This window comes from Macrobrachium nipponense, chromosome 18 (assembly GCF_015104395.2).
Source record: "Macrobrachium nipponense isolate FS-2020 chromosome 18, ASM1510439v2, whole genome shotgun sequence".
Taxonomy (NCBI): Eukaryota; Metazoa; Arthropoda; class Malacostraca; order Decapoda; family Palaemonidae; genus Macrobrachium; species Macrobrachium nipponense.
The window spans coordinates 42598928-42611427 of NC_087211.1; the positions used below are offsets into that span (position 1 = coordinate 42598928).

At 37.1% G+C, this 12500-nt stretch overlaps 1 long non-coding RNA gene across 2 annotated transcripts in view; it reads right to left on the reverse strand.

The window, feature by feature from the left end:
* LOC135197003 (uncharacterized) overlaps nt 1-12500 on the reverse strand; it is a 900249-nt gene that overhangs the window by 117908 nt on the left and 769841 nt on the right. The window lies entirely within an intron of this gene.

The following is a 12500-nucleotide window of genomic DNA, read 5'->3' on the forward strand; positions in this document are numbered from 1 at the left end:
CAAATATACGTGTGATGTATGCGTGTGCACTTGAGCATGTATGTATAAATGTTTGAGTTTATAAAAAAAAAAGATAATTGCAGCTATATACATCCATACTCTGCAAATTTTATGCCATTATCATCTGAAAATAGTTTTGACTGACATGACCAGAAAAATTAATACAATAAATGTTACAAACACTGAGCACAAATGTAACTAAACCAAGGTACAGTGGATCCTGAGGGAGAAAATAAAATAAAAAAAACGATGAAAAGGAACGTTAAACGTTACCTATATTGTTCATGTCTTGCCATATTTCTTATTTGAACATATCAAACGATAACCTACATTATTTTTTTAAATAGTCAATTACACGAGACTGCTATGAGGTACGATTACACAGCCCAGGCCTCAAGGAAAATAATGTACGAATTTCTCGGGACTAAAAAACAGAATTCAAGATTATGACCAGCATCTACTATGTTACAGCAAATGATTTGCGGAAAAATACTGAGAGATTTCTCACCTCTATTGCTCTAAAGGGAATCTGCTAGAAGTGAAAGAGAAACAAACACACACCGACACATCAGAAGTTCTGTAGCTACGGAAAGCACTAGGTAAAGGAAAAAGAAAAAAACCGGAAACGTCCTTAGCTGGAGGGGAATTACCGGAAATCTACTGGGAGTATGAAAGTAAAACTCACATTACAGAACTGGAAAAATTCCAAGTTCAAAGTAAACTGAGGGGGAATCTACCGGTGTCAATGCCTACTTTATCATCATCTGTTAAGTATCCCGAAAATAAACACAGCCCCAAGTACCAAATAATGAAAGCTATTTAATATCCGTCATAGATGTCGCTTGATCTACCGACCATGATTTAGGTTATCAAAGATTTACCCCGATTTAAACTGGAAATCTATCCCAAAATGCTGACACATGCATTTCTCTGCATTCATGTTGTAAATTTCGGCAATTAATCAAATTTATAAAGTTCAGGTTAGGATCATCATCAATAAATCCCAAATACTTGGGAGTCACTTCGTGTACTTATAAGTTAAGTTGACATGACCAACGTTTGTCGATTCGTTTAGATTAAGCCGGCCGGCCTTATGCCAGCTGAGGTCTTTGCTTTGATGCCTCCCATGTGTGATAAAGTATAACAGCGGTGGTCTGGTTTGGTCTTCCGAACTCGTACCAACCAACGGAGACAACGTGACTATACGGAATACGTACACAAAAATTTTTCCAATGTCAGGTATGGAAACATCACGATAATGATTTTTGCCACCGATGTTGGCCACCAGGTGAAAATTTTGTCTGCAAGATGCTTAAAAATGACAAACGTGCTCGTGTGAGACATCACATATACCAAGATATTACAACACGTCACACTGATAAGGATTGCCGAATTCAATACAGTGTTTGATGACGCCGAATTGAAGGTATGAACGTGACATCATTCCTTATAAGTTTAAACTAGAAGTTATTCATTATTGCAGTTGTTCAATGTTTTTATCATTCTAAAAGCTATTCATTATTGCAGTTGTTCAATGTTCTTTTCATTTTAAAAGCTGAGTAAAAACAATAGCAACATAACCTAGCCCGATTTCAAGATGAATAATGGACACAGGAGAGAGAGAGAGAGAGAGAGAGAGAGAGAGAGAGAGAGAGAGAGAGAGAGAGAGAGAGACTGTAAATTCTGGACAAGCAGGTAGCTATTACCAAAACCAACAACTCACGTAAAATCAGTTGGTGGTTGTCTTAGAATGAGTAAGTTTTATACCAGTAGGGGCCCTTGACCAAAGGCGGCCCGTGAGTAGGAGAGGTTATTTAAACTGTTTGTTTGTTTGTTTGTATGGTGCTTTTACGTTGCATGGAACCAGTGGTTATTCAGCAACGGGACCAACGCTTTACGTGACTTCCGAACCACGACGAGAGTGAACTTCTATCACCAGAAATACACATCTCTCACTCCTCAATGGAATGGCCGAGAATCGAACCCGCGACCACCGAAGTGGGACGCCAACACCATACCAACCACGCCAATGAGGCGCTTAGGTTATTTAAACTAACAACAAGCCTCATATGCAACTCTGGGTTCAAACAACCCAATGGGATGATGCAAGACCTGGTGCTGGGGATTACCCCGTCCTTATGCCATCGCATCTCCTAGATGACAGGTAGAGACCCACAGTTGCAATAAATTTAATGATCAAATTAAACACAATTTGTCCATGCAACTGCAGCTCCGTTCATTTTGTGTAGACGTCACACCAGTTGCAAGCAACATTTTCTTTTTAGCCTTGAAGTTGAATCTAGATCTTTCCACAGCTGACGCGAAATTCAGAAATAATAATGACTTAATACTGAGCAGATCACTCAGAAGTTTCGACAACTGAAGCAGGAGAACGGCAAACAATTAATCACAAACAAATGTTTGGTACCAATGGCTGGAAATGCAACTGTTCGGACGAATATTAATTGAAGCAAGTGTTATTACTGCTATTATTGATTAGACATAAATGTCTGAAACAATATCAATATGAGGAGGAAATACACCCAGACCCTGGTTCGATCATACTGGGGGGGAGAGTTTCGGGGTCCTCTCATGAGAAGCTATTGTGACCTTGTTGACTTGAGCAGGGAATAAGGTCAACTGGGGGTAACTGATTTGGTTAGTGGCACCCTGACTAGAAAAAGGTTCGGAGTCACCGTTATAAATAGAAAAGGCGTATGGGATTTGGAGATTATCATTATTGCTGAAAAGAGGATGATTATTAGCTGATTCAAGTACCTACACACAAGTCTCAACAACGGTGCGTTGAGCACACAAACATACACACACACACACATCTCGTCATTCAGAAGAAAATAAAAATGTTTCATATTTCCTTTTCTTTGATCAAAAGTACCTTCAACTGTTCACCTTCAGTTTACTAACAGCATTATTGTCCGAATTATAAGGTTGCCAACAGCATTATTGTCAAAGTAATATAAAACGTCAATCAAATGTGACCTTTCAAAAAGTCCGAGCAAATAAACGCTTTATCTTACAGCTCTTCAGCAATACAGTTGAGTTTGCTTCTTAACCTACTCCAGTTATAACTTGCTATGAGTACCACCAGAGAGAGAGAGAGAGAGAGAGAGAGAGAGAGAGAGAGAGTTTGTTCACTTCTGATGGGTGAATGGCATGTAACGAATTGTTCTTGCAATGTTAGTTAATCCTTTCTGTGAGTGTCATTACAAAATTACACGATCAGAATATAAGAGAGTCTGTGTGAGAAAGAACTGAACGTGATGAAATGTGAACCGAAGGTGATTATTCTCAATCCTACCCTCCCCATTTCTTTTTCTTTTATTTATTTTGATTTTTTTTACAGAAACTCTAAGCTTGGCATCATCATTCTTTTTCATTTACTTTCAAAATTTTCCTTGAAATTCTCTCTTTTCAGAATGCAACTGAAAATATTTCTCTCTCTCTCTCTCTCTCTCTCCAATTACTTTCATCTTCATCAAGTAAACTGTACCTGGAGAAGCATCACAGTGTACTTGGATGGGGGGAAGGGGATGTAGGGGAGGGGGTTAATGAGGGGGGTTGGGAGGAGAGAGGGTAGAGGGTTGGCCAAGGACATTGTACGCTGTACAATAACGTTAGATTAAGAGTTATTGTGTGCCTGGGGTGCAATAAGACAAGCTTATGAACAGATTCCTTTGACGGCTTCTCCTTGATTTTTCCTCTCCTTTCATCAAAGATCCCAGTTGCCAGTTTATTACGTTGTGCGTTGTGCTCGAAGAACAATGGCACGAACATATCAGAGCTGGGATTGTTTAGAGGTCGAACTCTGCTAGATCCAACTGCTATTTATTGCTTGAAAGAATTTCACTACGAAGCGACAAAAAAAAAATTATAATAAATAAAATCATTACTCTTTTGCTTAAAAGGAAATCCTTTCAATAATTAAGGTGATTGTTTCAAGTTTTGAATACATGCTACAATTAATTCCAAGTTTTGCAAAATGTCTTCCGTAGTAGTATGAAATCTCCCAAAATAACAAAATTGTAAATTTGTCTAGAATTCCTCTTTTGCGACTCGCCAGAAATAAAATAAGTGTTCGTTCGTGTGTTTGTTTGCTTGCTGTTCTTAGATTCTTCACCTTTGGAAGCATCCTTTATTTCAATTTCAGATTTTCGCTGCAGTCAACGCTCGAGTCCTGTCTGTCTGTATGTCTGTTTCCAATCGATTTTTGATCCTCGCAAACAATGGAGGAACAATAGAAATTAATCTACTTTAGTCATATAGGCACTGCAATAGAGTCTTTCAAATGTCTGTCTGTAATCCAATTTTAACTTACATCCAGATGAGAAAATAATCTTAAGATTAAGACTACTCCATTAATACGGGTGTTATAATCTAATCCCTAAGTAATCTGTTATAATGCTACACGAAACTCCAGACACTAATACCGGGACTTAGGCGACTATAAACATAAACCTTTAATACTCCATTACCCGAACGTTTCCTGTCAGTGATACGAATAACCCAATAAAAATCCAGTTTGTCTTTGAGGATTCTAATTTGAGAGATATGCAAGATAACAACAATAACAACAGCAGCAAATATGGAAAATAAAAAATAAAATATATGATTATTATGCATGACACGGTATTCTGAAGAGTATTAAGTCATTATTATTAAAATCACTCAATTTTTCAAACATAATAAGGAGTATTACGAAAAGGTAATAAAAATACTCTGCTCCCATTACTGCTACTACAAAACTGCTGCTAATACAGCTGCTATTACTACTATAACAAGCAATTCAAAATAGTTTAATACTCATTCTTCCCATAACCAGGTCATTAAATTTCACGAAGTCAACCATTAACAACAGGCACTCCATCAAAGAGCCTTTCCAAGAATGTCCCGAACTTTCACCATCCCAATCGCACAATTTTAAGAGAAGAAATAGGGAAGAGGAATCTTATTAGAAGAAGACTTTTTAGATGCGTCGGATTATCCCCAGACTTCGGGGCCTCTATCCGCTGTCTGGGTGTCTGTCGCCAGCAATTATCAACCGTGTCATTAACATGTCAGACTGCCTCAGTTTCTCGAGTCATTTCAAGCTGTCAGTGGGAACCTAATATCATTCTTTGTCACGAAAGCTTTCCTACGAGTTCCTTGTACTCCAAGTATGTCCATTCATGCAACAATTACTTTATCTATAAGCTTCTAACGTACAAATATCTTCTGCATAATACATTGCGCCATTTACATAATAAACATTATTTACAAGCATCCCTGTCAGGTTATATTCAACATTCACGCATCTTCTATCTACAAGTTTCCACTACATAGCAAGTCACCATTTCAATGCAAGTTTACTTTTCATGCGCCATTCTATCTAAGTGTTTCTCTTGTTCGTCTAGTAACCTACTCAAGTAAAGTCACCAGTCATCAAATACGTTTTATTACACGTTCCTACAACACAACATGCAAGTCTTGAAGTGCAAGTTCTTTATTCTTGTAACATTTAATCTACAAGTTTCGCTATTAAACTAGAAAACCTTTGAGAGCAAATTCAACAATATGGGAGTGAATTTCACCTTCAAGTTCCCAATCTATAAATGGCTACCCTTTGAAATCAAGTTAACCACTCACGTAAGATTAATTACAAAAAAAAGTCCACTGCTCTTGAAAAACTTTATCTACAAGTTTCCACTATTCGGCAAAGAAACCCTTTTAGGATAAATTCACCACTCGATAGTTCATCTACACGTTCCTAATGCTTAGCAGGCAAAGCAGGCAAGTCTTTAAGAGCATTCTTACCATTCTCATAAAATTTTATTTTTGAAGTTTTTACTATTCACATGGAAACGTTTCAGAAAATTCACCACTAATGATAAATCTCAACCACGCAACCGCCCCCCCCCCCCCCACAACATACGCAACAAGCAACAGATTAAAAACAAGTTCGTCATTCAGCTAGAAACCCTGTCAGAGACAGTTCAACACTCAGGAGTAAATTCATCTAACCATCTCTAATACATATCAGGCAACCATTTACAATCAAGTTCACCATTCACGTTACATGGTATATTATACATATGTTTCTTCTACTCGCAGAGAGACCCTTTTCAAGTCGGAACTCTAAAGTTTATCTACACGTTCCTAATACAAACTTGGTAATCTTCAAATACAAGTTCACACATTTTATACTCTTCAAAGAGAATCCCATTTAGAGTATATTCAATACAAGAGTATATTTCATCTACACGTTCCTAATACATGACTGACTATTCATACAAACTTTTATCTACAACTTCCAACTAGAGATGCTTTTAGAGTATATTCATCACTCAAGGAATACATTTTATCTACGCGTTCCTTCTACATAAGAAACCCTATTAGACTGATATAAAAATTTATATGAAAAATATTCTAATCATAATGTAGTACCAAAATTTCAAGAGTCCTACATTTCATGTGTGCTCAAGCACAACAAGTAGGAATTTATCAGTAGTGAAAAATGTCAGGCATTTCCCTTGAGCCAAACAATGAGATTAGTATTCGTCTGTTTACGTAATAAATGGTGTCGCAACGACTGTGGCCAATGATACCGAATCAGTAACAGACCATATGTGCCTTTCAACCTGTAACAAAAATGTCCCTATATTACTATAAGAATATTCTCATTTGAACCTGCTGGCGAAGAACTAAATCCTCTCATTAACCCATTAAAACACTGGAAATATTCACATTTTAACCTACTGAAGCCCCCAACAGAGAAAGATTATGGGTCGCTATCAAGCGTCCATCCTCAGCGATAGTGAGTTTGCCTAATAAATAATAAATTATTAAAAAAAATAATAATAATATTCAATAAAAATATCAAGCGTCCATCCTCAGCGATGGTGAGTTTGCCTAATAAATAATAGACGAATTTAAAAAAATACAAAAAAATATTCAATAAAAATATCTAGCGTCCATCCTCAGCGATAGTGAGTTTGCCTAATAAATAATAGATGATAAAAAAATAATAATATTCAATAAAAATATCAAGCGTCCATCCTCAGCGATGGTGAGTTTGCCTAATAAATAATAGACGAATTAAAGAAAATACCAAATAATATTCAATAAAAATATTCTCTAAGAGGTACCAGTTAGTTATAAAACAGATCGATGTGCACTGAGATTATATGCCCCCTCTATAACTGTTGCTTAGTCTCTCTCTGTCTCTCTCATTCAGATACTATGCACTGATGAGGAGCTCAGATCCTGTGCACTGTCCAACAGTTCCGATCGGGTGATATCAACAAATACCAATAAGGATAGAAGGCCATCCATAAAATTTCCTCCACCATATACGAATTAGATTATTTTATTCATGCATTAAACGGCAACATGGGTTGGGGTGGATGGTAGACTTATAAGAGGTCAGGGTAATTGGAATATTGGGGTACAAGGAGTGGGCCTCACCCACTTGAGTTTATCATGGGAAAAGCTTCATCCAAGAGGCGTTCGTTCCCTTTTGGAATTCGTAGCTGAGAGGAGATAGTCACGCATTCAAAAAACAATGTCCCGTTATTATGAAGGCTCTCTCTCTCTCTCTCTCTCTCTCTCTCTCTCTCTCTCTCTCTCTCTCTCTCTCTCTCTAAATTTTGTTATCAGTGGGACTTCTACGAACCGGCTAGACGTGTTATCTTTGTTATCGAGCAGCTCCATACCCTTCCGATTTATGAATGGTGGGTGATAACTACAATGAAGCACTCTCTCTATCTCTCTCTCTCTCACAACACACACACACATACACACACACACACACACACACACACACACACAAACAGTTGACATGAAAGTGATGAAATATGGAATCATGATTTTTGCTCATTTTTTTTCTTAGAATGTTTGCGTACAGCTTAAGGAAAATGCGTTCTCTCTCTCTCTCTCTCTCTCTCTCTCTCTCTCTCTCTCTCTCTCTCTCTCTCTCTCTCTCTCTCTCTCTCTCTTACAAACACAAGCAATGAAATACTGAACCTGAATTTTTGCGTGAAGGTTAACAGTGATTTAATTATAACTGAAGCCTGGGTGACACCAATCTTTAGCAATAAGCAGACACAAGGTAAATAGGACAAGTAATATATGGATAACAGAACATCAACAGTAATACAATCATAACAGAACATAACAATCACAAGTTCACAACGACTTATAACCTATCGCAGAGCAAAGTGTAAGTAAAAACTATACATGCGTAGAAAAGGGAAAATATGTATAAAGATGGAATTATTATTCATAAGTGTAATATAATTTTAAATACATAACAAGTAGCACATTTTAAATGGAGTTTCTTTCCGAAACCATTGCTGAATAATATGCAAAATTCTGGAGAAGACAAAAAAAAAAAAAAAAAAAAAAAACGGAAATGAAGAAGTGTTTAAAGAGAAAACGAAAATATGGACACGGAGAAATGCTAACGAAAAACAATAAAGAAGCCTCTAACGATTTGAGTTGTTACCATACTGTGACCGCCGCGTCGGTTTGTTATCGGTGCCATGTGGCACTTGGTTCACAAATGGTGTCATTTGAGCTATCTGCAGTTGCCACCAGGCACACTACTTCATTCAACAACCACCATGGTCTCGTCTAAGCGTCCGTCACGTAGAACGTTTTAATGATGGGTTACCTGGTGGGGTCGGATTAAGCAAAGCCGCTGGTAACACCTGTCTTTTGTGACTACTGGAATACGAGGTGGTTACTTGTGGCACCACCACCAACAGCTGTTGTTCTGACTTCCAGGTTTGGAATTAAATATTCTTTATAAAGCAGTAATGGCCAATGGTCTTCGCGACTTACATTACAGTCAATCAGCATTGTGTCGTTGAACTCTCCATAATTATTATCGTTATTAATTTAGTTATTGCTATCATCGTCTTGTTCTTTGTGATTTATGTGCAAGCTTGTCTCTAATCTACTCGAAGAGTCAATCAACAACGCGTCGGCGCACTATCTATAGTTGTTATTTTGATCATTTTAGCGTTACAAAAATTTTCATTGTATTCCACCATCTGATAACGACAGAGATAACGTTTCGGCCTGAGTAACATTTTCCGTCAATGTCATTATAAATAATAAAAAATTAATATAAAAAAAATTCCTCATACTTCCAGCGAACTAAAACTTAACTCGGTACTTTGAGAGAAAAATATGCAATCATCTATTTATGAAGGTTTTCTGGGCTGGGATATAATTTTGTGTGTTTTTTTTGTTTTTTGTTTTTCATTTGTTGTGGGGCTATGCAGAGCCATTAGAAGAACTTTGGAAATTACTTTAAAAGGATCTACGAGTTTCTAAAACAACACAAATATTCACCACTCGTGCTCTTATACATATCTATCTGTGTACTAGGACCTAACTCAAGTAATACCCGAAAAAAAATTCCAAAGTAACCGTTTTCATTTTCTTCTAAACCGGTGAGATAAGTATTGTTCTATTCCTTTGCTCGTATGGTGGATAGCACTGCAGCGTCATACCCTGTGATTTGGAATTACCTTTAATCCACCACTGTCCGATTGTGTAGCTAATTTCGTTGACAGATAGTCGAAATAGTTCAAGATTTTCAAGGGCGCCAGAGTCTTAAGGAGAATAAGTTTATGCTCAATAACAATATAACTCCACATAAGACGCTCAGGATTTATAGTAAAAATCCCAATCACCATTATCATCATCAATTATACAAAACAATATAAACAATAACAACAACAACGACGACATGACGTTGAAACTATACTAGTACAGACCGGGCGAAGAGGACGGAGGAATCTTTATTCTCAAGGAACCGCCGTCCCCCGTCGGACGAGGGAGAGAAGAAACTTATGCGGGGAATATGAATGAATGAGAAGAGAAAGTATGTGAATGTCTGGCAGCTATTGCTTGGTACTCCAGGGTTCCCATGGGAACCTCCTTCCTCGTAGACACTAATTTGCATAAACTACTTTTGCAGCGGGGAATGAATGGGGCGAACAGTCTGAGGGCCTCAACCGAGAAACGCGAAGACAAATTTTTCGTTTTTTTTTTCTTTCTTTAAATATTTTGCTTAATTACTGAAATTTTCATGGGTCTGATCTCGGGGGAATTTTGGTAGAATAAGGATTTTAAGTTCTTTTGCTCTAAGTGTGCAATAACATTTTATTGTAGTAACAATTATATGCTTTACTTTAACATTGTCTTCTCAATTCTTTCCTGTTATTGTTATTCCTGTCTTTGTTATTCCTGATTAAATTTTTTTTTTGTTATCAATAAGCTAGCTAACTGCCCTCACTCTTCTTTCACCCATCTTACCTATCAGCTAAAAAATATGCTATTATTACACCTATTCTTTGGTGTTTTTTTTTAAATCTTTGTCGTCCTTGCTAATACTAGAGCTGCATTTCCTTTTAGGCAACATCTTTTTATTCACTTTTATTACCATTATTGACGTTTCCGTTACCTTGATAAGATAATCTGATAAAAAGATCTCGTATATTTCACCTTAAAAATCCAAAACAAATCCCAACTTAATCTCCCAATCAAGAGAGGTTGCGAGCATAATACACGGAAACAGAAAAACCTGACGTTTAACGTAAGTGACAAGCCTCTCGAATCTGCGAGAATAATGGCGCTCCTGTAACCTGCTGCTGCTGCTGCTGCTCTCTCTCTCTCTCTCTCTCTCTCTCTCTCTCTCTCTCATCTGGTCTGCCTATTTTCTTTACATTTCTTTGCACACACACACACCTACCATGTCTCTCTCTCTCTCTCTCTCTCTCTCTCTCTCTCCTCTCTCTCTCTCTCTATATATATATATATATATATATATATATATATATATATATGTGTGTATATATATATTACCATTCAATAAACAACAAAACTTCCAGAATGCTCTGAAGTACGTGTCCTTATTACGTTTTAAATCGTGTAAGTGAGAACCTCCCGTCTTAGAACGGAGAAAAAAAATTCTACTGGCAGATTTTAGCATCTGTCGTCATAGTTTGTACCAGGTAGCTATTATAATACTTCCCGCTAAGTAGGTGCTAAGCTGAAGCCATGAATATTCGTTAAGACGATGTCACACGAGCGAGAACACGAAGGCGCGCGGCTTCATTTACTGTTATTTATTTACCTTTTTTTAAAGCAGCCTGCACTGTGAATCCTAGGCTCCAACATCGGCCGCAAAATGCCGGGAAAAGAGAGCACAGACGAGGACCTACCGACTCAGCTGTCTGTCAGGATTATGCCGTTCATTACACAGTCACGTGAAGTAAAACAGAGGAGGCCTTCTTCTTCTTCTTCTTCTTCTTCTTCTTCTTCTTCTCTCTTTTTTCAACATTTTTTCCTCCAATCTTTCTTCCTGGGTCCGAACGGAGGCTATTTATGGGACGGCCTTGTTACGGAGAAGAGGAGTCAAGGAGGGGTGGATTTATATGGGTACTAAGGGTACGGTTAAAAATTAAGTACGTCTTAGAGATCTCGGCTTAGAAGGGTCCTCCAGAGATTATCCTGCAGACTTCGTATGATGGGAACATTCAAGTGGCTGTTGAGCATCTAGCATAAACCGGGAATAGTCTGGTATATTCTTATGAATTGACGACCCACTCAACTTTTATCAGACACACTGAGGGTACGATAGCGTCTCCTTTCATTATAATTTTATATACAAGTTTATTATAATTATTAGTATCGTTATTATGAACTGTCAGTTACGTTGCCTGTCTCGAGAGCCTCCCAACTGTATTTTTCTCCAATGTATTGTTTATGGCTCTTACGGTAAATGAGATTTATTAATAATAATAATAATAATAATAATAATAATAATAATAATAATAATAATAATAATAATAATAATAATAATAATATCATTATTATTATTATTATTATTATTATTATTTATTATGCTTCAGCCCCCACACTATATAGTAAGTTTACTTTAAGGATATGGAATTGAGGGTAAATAAAATCATTCCATAGCCATGACTGCAAGAAATACAAGAAATACCACGAATGTATGTCAAGGAAATGATCAATGACTAAAGGAATCAGTGTATGTATACAAAATAGCTTTTCTCCTATAAATATTTTATAGCAATTTAACATGCATATTTTTAAGAACGATTTCTGTGTTACTTTGTAAATTTCCGACAATGGTTACACAAAAAGTTTATTGAAATAAAATATATATTACATTTGCATACACCCATCGGATAAAATCTAACAAACCATAACTATTATAGTCATAATCTCTCTCTCTCTCTCTCTCTCTCTCTCTCTCTCTCTCTCTACTAGTGGCGCAAATGGTCAGCATTCTGTGGTTGGGTCTCAGCTAACAACCCAAATGTTGGTTGACTTTTGTGGGTCCTTTTTGGTTGGGTTGAAGCGAAAGAAAGAAGCACAAGAGATATAAGTGCGAGACGAAGGAGGTCGATGTTCCATTGAAGTTTATAGGTTGGTGGTTGGTTTAGATTACGGCCGCCTTATGCCAG